The sequence below is a fragment of the Python bivittatus genome, unplaced genomic scaffold (genome assembly GCF_059951505.1).
Source record: "Python bivittatus isolate LINGU-HERP-01145 unplaced genomic scaffold, Pbiv_v1 ctg000210_np1212, whole genome shotgun sequence".
Classification (NCBI taxonomy): domain Eukaryota; kingdom Metazoa; phylum Chordata; class Lepidosauria; order Squamata; family Pythonidae; genus Python; species Python bivittatus.
The window spans coordinates 4,927,285-4,937,221 of NW_028277053.1; positions in this window are offsets into that span (position 1 = coordinate 4,927,285).

Here is a 9,937-nt window from a genome sequence, read left to right on the forward strand (position 1 = left end):
CATTCTCTGACCTTGGCTTGCAAACTGGGTTGTTATCATCATTCTGAAATTCCAGCTGTGACTTTCAGAGAGCTACTTGGTGACTTCATACCACAAATACAATTTGGACAGGGCTTGGACTGCTTTCCAGTGAATAAGGAGGGCACTCTCTCTGTGCTCACAGGCAATTTGGTCTTCTGCAAAGACTGCTACTCACTGGGGGCAGGCAACAGGCATCTTGCATATCTGACTTTGGAGGCACCAAAATTTATTTGATGACAGGAAGAGAAGCTGACAATCTTGTTTACAGTACATTGCCCAACACACACAAAGGAAAATGCCTTTCTTTTGCAGAAGCGATTTCTGCATCTTTGCTTTAGAAACTCTCTTTTAACTATCAGATTCTCTTCCAGGGCTTCTGCAGGATTCCTTCCCTTTGTGGATCTTGTTAGCAATTGTGCCCTCTCGCCAACTTTATCTTAACCCATTGGACAAATCTGGACGGTGTGGTTAGTTTTATAGTTCAGTGTGTTGAGCAAACACAGAATATTGGGTGGAGTAAATAGTAGGTAAATGTATTGTATGGACATTGGTATTCTTCTTCTGTTTTTCCCTTGGGATGTTTGCTGTGAGAGGACTAGTTTTGGTCTGGTCCCCTGCTTGCAAAAAGCTGTGCTTTTTACACCAAACGGGAGAGATTTTCATGAGAAAATTGTTCCTGCAAATGTCCAGCCCCCTCAGGGGGGACCGAGAAGTGTTTTCCAGAAGCTGTAAAGTTTAGGCTGAGCTAGAGCTCTAGCCGTGGAGTGGAACTTCCTTGTTCGGAGGCCCTGTATCTTTGAATTCAACATAGAAAAAGCCTGTGTGATAATGGAGACAAGATGGGAAAATCCACAAACTCACTGAGACTTTGGACCTGTGTCAGTCCAACCCACCTCACAGGGCTCTAGTTGTGGGGATAAAATGAAGGGAGACACCCACAGAAATTGCTTTGAGTTCCTGAAGAAAAGGTGGGGTGTAAATGTAAGTAAAAAATACAGGGATCAATATTGTTGGGGGCACAGCAACATACCCAGATGGTGAGAAAGAGGAGTGGGCTTACTGCACCAGCTGTTTAGAGCACAGGTAGCCTGGAGGTTAGAGTGTCATGGTGTCCAGGACAGAAAGGATCAAGAAAAACACCCCCTCAACCATGAATGCAGTGCATCCTAAATCATGGGATGCTCTCATGCAAAACCCTGTGAGAGAGGGGAAGTTGTGCAAGGGAATTCTCTTCACATTTGCATTGCAGACTCTTGGACAGTAAACGGATCAATATTTGGTTGATCTGAAAAAAAAGAAGTGGACCCTGAACATGCAGGAAAAACGCTAGGAAGAAAAAAACCTTTTGGACAGTAAAGTTGGTTGCAGGTTTTATGGATGAATAACCCGTCAATCTCCTAGGTGCTGTGAGATTTGCCCCGTTCGACAGAGAAACTCTCGTGACACGTGTGGTTCACAAAGAAGGTTTACTCATGCGTAACGTAGTAGTCACAAGCAAAGCCAGGACTGGCTTGGTACAATTGCATCACTTGTTATATTCCCCCCTTCCCGCGCTTTTTCCCGCCTCGTGATCGCGTTGCAGCTGTGGGCTATTAGGCCCCCCAATGTCCCCCCTGATCGTTCATGATGGCAGGGTCGGTCAGAGTCCATTGTCCTTGATTGCCAGTCCCCCTCCGGCTGGGTTGGTCCCTCCCTGCTACGTGCAGACCCGCGGGTTCTGTGCTGCGTTGCGATCTTGTTTCGCTGCCCTGCGGCCCCGTTCCTTGCTTGCTCGCGCCGTTATCAGTTCATAGTTAAAAGCTTCCGCTGCGGTTTTCCTGTTTAGCTGGCCGCAGGTGGCTCGTTAATTAGCGGCGCTTTCGGTTCCTCTTTTCCCCGCTAGCTACCGCCGGTGGATTCCGCGTGGTCTGGTTGCGAGCTTCCCTGCAGCCCCGTGCTTCCCTGAAGCCTCGTGCTGACCGAACCTGACATGCCGCCCCCCTGACGACAACTCCCCCCCCTCGGTCCTATTTCGGCTTCCCGGGGTATTTACTGTAAAAGTCCCGCACTAGGTCCGGCGCCCTTATGTGGGTTTTACTCACCCATTCGCTGTGGGACTTGGGGAAATGTTTCCATTGCACTAGGAGCTGGGTCTGCCCCTTGTGCCTCTGGGCGTCCAGTATCCGGTTGATTTCGAAATGCTGCTCCCCCCCGACCATGATGGGTGGTGGTACTCCCTCCGCCTTGTGCCAGGCGTTCCCCGGCTGGTGCAACTTTAGCAGGCTGCAATGGAACACCGGGTGGATCTTCCCGAGGCTTTTCGGGAGCGTCAGCCTGACGGTCACCGGATTGATGACCTCCGAAATGGGGAACGGCCCCACAAACCTCGGGCTGAGTTTTTTCGATGCCTGGTGCGTCTTTAGGTTTTTGGTTGACAGATACACCTGGTCCCCCACTTCCCACTTTTCCTCGGGGAGCCTCTTGCGGTCCGCGTGCTTCTTGTAGTCGGCTTTGGCTCTCTGCAATGCCGCGTGCGCCGCTCGCCGGGTCTCGTCGATTTGGGCGAACCAGGCGTCCAGGGAGTTGATCTGGGATTCCGGCTGAGGCAGCTCCGGCATGGGGACGAAATCTCTCCCGGTGGCTACTTTGAACGGAGAGAACCCGGTGCTCTTGTGGACGGCGTTGTTGTATGCCACCTCCGCGAATGGTAGTAGCTCCGCCCAATCGTCCTGTTGGTGCCCCACGTAGCAGCGCAGGTACTGTTCGAGCCCCCCATTCAGGCGTTCCGTGGCTCCGTCCGTCTGCGGGTGCGCCGCGGAGGATAGGGCTTGTTTCGTCCCCACCCGCTTCAGGAACTCCCGCCAGAACCGCGCGATGAAGTTGCCGCCCCGATCGCTGACGATACGTCGAGGTGCGCCGTGGAGTCGGTAGACATGTTGCACGAACAGTCTCGCCAGCCCCTCGGCCGTGGGGACTCGCCGGCACGCTACAAAGTGCGCTTGTTTGGAGAATAAGTCCGTGACCACCCAAATGGCGGTCTTCCCCTTACTCTCCGGGAGCTCCACTATGAAGTCCATGGCGACCTCTTGCCAAGGGCCGTCGGGTTCCGCTACCGGCTGGAGTAGGCCTCTAGGTTTGCCTTTGGCTCCTTTCGCTGTTGCGCACACCGGGCAACCCCCCGAGTACGCCTCCACGTCCTTCCGGAGCGTGGGCCACCAAAACTGCCGCCGGATTAAGTGGAGTGTCTTTACGAAGCCGTAATGCCCCGCGCTCCGGCTGTCGTGGGCTCTCTCCATGACCTCCCGTCGGCAACCCTCGGGCACGTACAGCTTTCCTTCGTGCCACCACAACCCCTCTTGGCCGGTTAGCGCCTCTCGGTTCTGCTTGAGCCAATCGTCCCGCTCCGCCGCCTCCGCGAACCCTTGCCTTACTTCAGACGCCGCGTCCTGTCGCTCCCCCTTGGTCTGGCTTCGGGTCACCGCCTTTGCAGCCAGCCTGCTGGCGGGGATGACGGAGTCCACGATCTCCTCCCGTAGGCTGGCGTGTTGGGGCATGCGAGACAGTCCATCCGCTAAGAAGTTGCGCTTCCCGGGGATGTGTTTCAGTGTGAACCTGAACCTCCCGAAGTATTGGGACCACCGTGCCTGTTTGGGGGATAGCTTACGCGGGGTCTTCAGGGCCTCGAGGTTCTTATGGTCCGTCCACACCTCGAACGGTTCAGTTGCCCCCTCCAGTAGATGCCTCCACGTGGCCAGCGCCCACTTGACCGCGTACGCCTCTTTCTCCCACACCATCCACCTCCTCTCCGTCTCGGTGAATTTGCGGGAGGCGTAGGCGCACGGGTGGATGGCCCCTCCGGGCTGGGTTGGAGCAGGACTGCTCCCGTTGCCACGTCTGATGCATCCACTTGGATTATAAACCGCCGGTCTGGGTCGGGATGGCGCAGGATCGGCTCCGCGGTGAACCGCTGTTTTAGTTCCTCAAACGCCCCCTGGCATTCTGCAGTCCACGCGAGTGCCATGCTGGGCTTGGGGGTTTTCCCAGTGCCCTTGGTTTTTAGCAGGTCGGTTAGGGGAAGGGCGATTTGGGCGAAGTTCGGGATGAACTGACGATAGAAGTTCGCAAACCCTAGGAAGCTTTGGAGTTGCCTCCGGGTTCGCGGCGCTTCCCAGCCCAGGACATCCCTTACTTTCGCCGGGTCCATCTCAATTCCCCGGCTGGATATTCGGTAGCCGAGGTAGTCTAGTTGCTCTCGATGGAACTCGCATTTCGAGAGCTTTGCGTACAGCTGTGCCTTCAGCAGTCTCTGGAGCACCGTGCGCACCAGGCTCACGTGCTCCGCCAGGGTCTCGGTGTAGATGAGGATGTCATCCAGGTAGACCAGGACGCCCCGGTAGAGTAGGTCGTGCAGCACCTCATTAATTAGCTGCATAAATACCCCCGGGGCCCCTTTTAATCCGAACGGCATCACGGAAAACTGGTAGCTTCCGAGCGGGGTGTTGAACGCCGTCTTCCACTCATCTTTTGCGCGGATCCTAACTCTGAAGTAGGCTTCGCGCAAGTCCAGTTTTGTGAACACCCTCCCCTTCGACAGATGCGACATCAAGTCCTTCATCAGGGGAGGGGGTATTTGTACTCCGTGCTGATTGCGTTCAGCCCCCGGTAGTCTACGCACATACGGAGCGAGCCGTCCTTCTTCTCCCGGAATAACACCGGGGCCGCTAATGGTGACTTCGCGGGTTGGATGAATCCCCGCGCTAGGTTCTTGTCTATGAACTCGCGCAGGGCCCCCATCTCCCTCCTCGACAGGGAGTACATTTTCGGCTTAGGCAGGGTCGCTCCTGGCTCTAGCTCGATGGCGCAATCACTGGGCCGGTGTGGTGGGAGCTGGTCGGACTCCTTCTCCCCGAACGCTGCCGCCAGGTCTCGATACTGCCTCGGGATTCCGCCGCCCGTCGGGGGTTCCCCGGGTCCGGCCCCTCGCTTTGCGGTCGCCTCGCCAGTCGCCGCTGCCTCCCTCGCCTCGGGATCGTGGCGGGTCTCCGGGGTCCCGGCGCTGCTGCTGCTGCTGTTGCTGTTGCCGCCCGGGTCTCGGGCCCCATCTGCTCTCGCCCCGTCTCCCGGTGTCCCGGACCCTCCGCTTGTCCGCCGGTGGTTGCGGCTGCCTCCGTCTCCACGGCTCGGTCCCCTCTGCTCTCGCCCCTCGCCGGTCTGTCGACCCCGAACCGCACTGCCTCCGCCGTCCAGTCGACTCGTGGGTTCCGCCGCCGCAGCCACGCCAAGCCGAGTACCACCGCGTAGTCGGCCACCGGGACCACCACGAACCTCAGTTCTTCCCGGTGACTCCCGATCGTCATCTGGACCGGCTCGGTGTAATACTGAGCTGGCCCCCCTGCCAGCGTGCCATCTAACTGGCTGAATGAAATGGGCTCCCGGAGGCGCCTCAGCTGTAGCCCGAGCCCCGAGACCACCGCTGGGTGCATCAAGCAGTGGGTGCAGCCCGAGTCCAGTAGCGCCCGTAGCTGCGCCTCCCCTCCGGATCTCACCCCCGGACGTGTATCCTCACCCGGAACGGTGGGCAGTCCTCGTCTCCTATTGGGTCCGCGCGCCTCGACTCCCCTGCTCGCACTGGGACGCCGTTCAGTGCGAGCGCGCCTCGTTTCCCGCCGGCTCCGAGTCCTCTCCGGAGGATGCTGTCTCCGGGGTCGACCACCCCCGCGTCCTTTCTCGGTCACCGCCGCCACTGCCCCCTTCCGCGGTCGGTCACCGGTCCTTTTCCCGTTCGCACGCGGGGTTTTGACTTCGGGCCGTGGTGGGACGCCTTCCCGCTCCGTCGGGCACTGCGCCGCTCGGTGGCCTCTGCCTCCGCATCGGAAGCACAGATTCGGGGCTCTGGCCGCCTCTCGCCTCCCGGTGGACTGCCGTCGACCGCTCCGTCTCTCCTCGGGGGTCCTCTCCCTCGGCCGGTCCCTCGCCTGGTCCCGTCGTCTTGTGCTCTGTTGGATCTGCCGCCACGCCGATTCCGCCGTTCCGGCCAGCCAGATCCAATCCTTCACTGTGGACGGGTCGTCCCGCCCCAGTGCCCGTTCCAGGATCTCTGGGTTGAGTCCCCTCTTAAAATACTTCACCTTCAGGGACTCCGGCCAGTCCGCGAGCTTCTCGGCCAACCTCCGGAACTCCAGGGCATATTCCGATACCGATTTGCCCCGCTGTCTGAACTGTAGGATGTCGTCCTCCGCCCGCTTGGCGCTCAATGTGTCCTCGAATCTGTCCCGGAGCGCCTGCATGAAGTCCGGGAAACTCCGTAGTTCCGCCGCGTTGGCATCGTACAGCCCGATCACCCAGCTGGCTGCTTGGCCATCTAGCAGCTCGGCCACGTAGGATACCCTGTCCTCGTCTCTAACGAATAGGTGACCACCCCTCTGCATGAACCCCCTGACGTGCGTCAGAAAGTGCGGCAGCTGTTCGGGGTCCCCTGAGAACTTCCCAGTGATACCTCGAAGTCTCAGGGCGTCTGCCGCCCGTTGGTCCTCCGACCGGGGCGCCGTGGGTGGTGCCGGCGGGGGTGTCGGACCGCCCCCCTGTCGCTCGCCTCCTCGTTCACCGCCGGTGGCCCCACTCTCTGTAGTAGGGTCTGGAGCATCGCCTCCACGGCGTCTAGGCGTCGCTCGACTCTCTCCTCTAGTCGGGCGAATTTCTCGCTCCACTCACGGTTCCGGAACCCCGAACCCCGGGTCATCGTAACGCCTGAATCGTCTGGTCCTTGGTTCACGCCCATCGACCACCGCTCGGATGGAGTGCGCCCGGCCCTGGCCGCTGCCCCGTCGCTCCCGGGCGGCTCCGACCGCCCTTCCGCGAGCCTGGATCCCTCGCGCTCCAGCTGACCCACGGATTCCTCGTCGCTGGTCATGCCTGTATTGAGAAAGAAAACGCTCCTCGGTGGTACCGGGTAGCGCTGACGGTGAGTCCTGGCTTTATGTGAGATTTGCCCCGTTCGACAGAGAAACTCTCGTGACACGTGTGGTTCACAAAGAAGGTTTACTCATGCGTAACGTAGTAGTCACAAGCAAAGCCAGGACTGGCTTGGTACAATTGCATCACTTGTTATATTCCCCCTTCCCGCGCTTTTTCCCGCCTCGTGATCGCGTTGCAGCTGTGGGCTATTAGGCCCCCCAATGTCCCCCCTGATCGTTCATGATGGCAGGGTCGGTCAGAGTCCATTGTCCTTGATTGCCAGTCCCCCTCCGGCTGGGTTGGTCCCTCCCTGCTACGTGCAGACCCGCGGGTTCTGTGCTGCGTTGCGATCTTGTTTCGCTGCCCTGCGGCCCCGTTCCTTGCTTGCTCGCGCCGTTATCAGTTCATAGTTAAAAGCTTCCGCTGTGGTTTTCCGCAGGTGGCTCGTTAATTAGCGGCGCTTTCGGTTCCTCTTTTCCCCGCTAGCTGCCGCCGGTGGATTCCGCGTGGTCTGGTTGCGAGCTTCCCTGCAACCCCGTGCTTCCCTGAAGCCTCGTGCTGACCGAACCTGACAGGTGCCACTTTGGGCAAGTTGCAAGAAGTTATTCATTAACAGTGCCAGCATTTGCCCACAGTCCTTCCGCAGGTGTGAGGAGCAGCAATAGAAACAGTGGCTGAGGTATTCTCTCTGGCCAGACTTCAGCGATCACATCCCAAAGCTACCCTTAGTCTCCTCTGTCCTCAGCAGACCCTGTAGAAAATATAATCTTCAGCAAGTTATTTTTGCGGGATTGGGTAGGGCTCGGGTTGCTGCGTGGTTTGGAAAATTTCACACGTGCCAGTTCACCCCTCCTTTGCGCAAGTGCTTGTGTGTGTTTTGAGATAAGCACCAAGAAAAGGTGGCAAGTGGAGATTGCTGAGCAGATCCTGCAGGGGCGTCTCCTGCTTGCACCCCAAAGGTATGATGTGTGTTTCAGTGGGGAGGAGGGATGGCGAGGGAGACCAGGTCAAAGGCTACTCATTGCTGTAGGGTGGAAGAACAGAATATTCAAAGCTGTCAAGAGTTTCTCTCCACTTCATCTTATTTATACTAAACCAACTCAAGGTAAGGTGATTTTCTCACACTTCCTTCTTTCTCAAGAATTAGTAAGGTTTTCCAAAACAGTTTGATCATTCCTTCCCCATTTCCAACGCAGGTCTAAATTTTTTCACAGGATGCTGGATGAGGAGAGAGCTGGGGTGATGCTGAAATTCAGTGCCTGAGTTGGGAGCTATCATTCTGAAGATCTCCTTCACCCCCAGATGTGGACTGCACTGCTCATCTCTCTCTGCCAAGGGCATTATGAGCAGTGATCTTCTCTCCCCTGCAGCACTTTGAAAGATTTTAAAAGTCCTCCCTTTTAAAATCCAGTTCTGCAAAGGGCTGGGTAGATCCTACCTGAGTTCCAGATCTAGCATCCAACCTGGATTTTGGAGTTTGTACAAACCAAAAGGATAATATAGTACATTTCCAGGAGGAAATAAAGGAGAAATAAAGGAGAAAGGAAAATTCTTCGTCATTTGTTTGCATATGTAGTCCACCTAGTCCAAACAATATGATAACCCGCAGTTGGAAGAGGCCACTGGGCCTTTGAATCCAACCTTGTCTCCACTTGAAACGCCCAGCAAAGGGGAGTGGAACACCCTCTCTGGATCAGTGGTTGCTGAATTGCTTTGACTGCGTGGAAATTGCCCAGCGTTGAACTAGCTTCTGCTTTCATGAAGTTTAAATGCATTATTTTGTGGCTGACATTCTGGAATGATGAGGTCTTGACTATCTACTGCATAGTGCATACTCCATCTACTACCTCCTTTTGAAGAATGGTATTATAGTCTTCTCCTTCTCAAGGCTAACCATTCCTCATTCCTTCCATCTTTCTTCATAGATTTGATTTTAGTCCCTGGATCATCCTCATTGCCCTTTTCAAAATTTGTCCTAATTTCTCTGTCTCTTTAAAATGTGATACCCAGAAGTCAACTACAGTAGTACCTGAGATGAGGCCTGACTACAGCAGAATAAAATGGAAGTGTTACTTTTCATGATGTTTCTGCTTCTTTTCATGCAACCTACAATTGCATTAACTTTTTTTGCAGCCATCATAATATGACTCAGTATTCTAGTTGCAACCAATTACGGTCTTTTTCACAAGTACTTTTACCAAGCCGGGTACCTATACCTCTAGATTTGAGTTTTGTTCCCTAAGTGAAGAACTTCATTAAATTTTATCCTGTAGTTTTCAGTTCAGTTCATTTTGAATTTTATTTCTATCTTCTTGGGTATTAGTTATCCTACCCAATTCTGTGTGATCTGCAGATTTGATAAGCATTCTTTCCAAATCATTAATGAAAATGCTGAAGAGTACAATACCCAGGATAGTACAGTACCCAGTATTGTGGCACACCACTCACTGTCTCTCTCCAGTTTGGTGGGGGACCACTGACGAGCACCCTAAAGGGTGGTCTTTGAGACAGCCACGCACCCAGGCAACTGTTACTTGATCAGCATGTCATGAGGTACTTTCTCAAATGCTTTGAGAAATAATCCTACACATGTTGGAGTATTAATTATTATTATTAATTACATTTATTAATTTCTATTTTATTGATTATTAATGATGTAATATGATTATTAATCATCCTAGATAATTAATACTCTTGCTACAGTTGTGCATGATATGTATCTAACTAAAGTTCAGTCTAGCAAAACTCATCCATGTTGACTTCTGGTAATCAACTGCATCCTTTTCAAGGTGCTTGCAAAAACACTCTCTTTGTGATCTGCTCTAGAAGCTGCCTAAGTATCAAGATTGGACTGTCTGGCTCTAACTGATTGGAGCTTCCTTCCCCCTTTTTGAAGATAAGAAAAACATGTTGCTATCATCTAGCACTCGTTTTTTTTGAGGAAAATATTTAAAAGCGCAGCCAGGCTATCATCTACTTCCTT